This window comes from Acyrthosiphon pisum, chromosome X (assembly GCF_005508785.2).
Source record: "Acyrthosiphon pisum isolate AL4f chromosome X, pea_aphid_22Mar2018_4r6ur, whole genome shotgun sequence".
Taxonomy (NCBI): Eukaryota; Metazoa; Arthropoda; class Insecta; order Hemiptera; family Aphididae; genus Acyrthosiphon; species Acyrthosiphon pisum.
In genome coordinates this window covers 6912005-6913562 of record NC_042493.1, presented here as the reverse complement: position 1 = coordinate 6913562, position 1558 = coordinate 6912005, and positions in this window count along the sequence as shown.

The window sequence follows — 1558 nt, the reverse complement described above, 5'->3', positions numbered from 1 at the left end:
TTTTTAGAAAATAACAAACGGATACTTAATACTTATATATTATATATAATATATATAATGTTATCGCAATCTTGCGGGAAGACGGACTTAATCGTTTTCTAGCTATTTAATTGTTCCGTGTTCGCCAGTATTATCGTTCAGTGTGTTTTTCAGAAGTACCTATTCACTGTTCAGTAATAATATAAAATATATAACGTGTATTTAATTTGATTCTATTTCTTAATAAGTGTGAGTCTGTGTAGCTGTTTACTATTGCATTATATTTTATACATTTTTTGAAAAATGAAACGAAGTTTGCCATCTCAGTCGTCAATATTTAATTTTTTTCATAAGAAAACCAATCAAACTGAATTGGGTACAGAATTAATTACTGCAGAAGAAGTTCCGTGTGCGTCTACTATTGAAAACGGTGCAATAGAAAGTACTGTAGATTTACCAGAACTTCGAGATATTGGACGGTATGTAGATGTTAGAATAACTGATGATAAATTTAAGTACGATTTATTAAAATATCCGTGGCTTCCTTCTTCAAATTATAATTTTCCGATAGTGTCAAAAAGAAAATTAAAATTCCAAATTTCTTGGTTAACAAGTTTTTCTTGGTTGGTTTATTCTAAACAACTAGAAGGAGCATTATGTAAAGTCATGTCGAAAGACTTTTATCCAAACATTTGGTGTTTAATATCTATACTTGCAACACTCCCGGTGTCCACTTCATCTGCAGAACGTTCTTTTTCAACTTTAAGACGATTAAAAACCTATTTGAGGAATAGCTGCAGTGAAGATCGTCTAACAGGTTTAGCTTTATTGTCAGTCCACCGAGGTATCCAAATAGATATTGAAGAAATAATCAATACATTTTCCAGAATGCGACGTAAAGTTGACTTTGTTTTATGAATTAAAATTGTAGGTATTCAACCATTTTTTTAAATTATTTATATTTTGTATACATTATTATATTATGTTTTGTAGTGCATAATATTATCTATCAAATTATACTATAATTATGTATTTTTAGTTCATGCGTATTAAATATTTTTTACAACCATTTTTTTTTAATTATTTATATATTGTATACATTATTACATTATAATATTTCGTAGTGTATAATATTATTGATCAAATTATAATATAACTATTAACTATGTATTTTTAGTTCATGTATTAAACATTTATTTTTAACATTTTAACTAACCCCCGAAAATTGATCCTGGATACGTGCTTGCTATACAGTAGGTTACAAGTGGGTCAATGTATAATGGATTGTATTAAATTTGAATTAAATGATATAATTGTATACGAAAGACGATTCTGAGCGGGGACGATTTTTCAAATACTATTTAAGCAATATATCAGAAGCCTTGTATTAAATGTTGACGCTTTTTGGCCCAACAAATAAAATTTTACTGATGATTGTCGAAAAAAAAGTTTTTCCGTAACGCGTATTTTACGCTCTGCAATCATCTGTCAATTAGGCGTCCATCCGCCGATAAGTCGTATTTGACGCCTTGACGGGATAATATTACAGCATCAAAAAATCGGTAAATAGTCAAGTAGA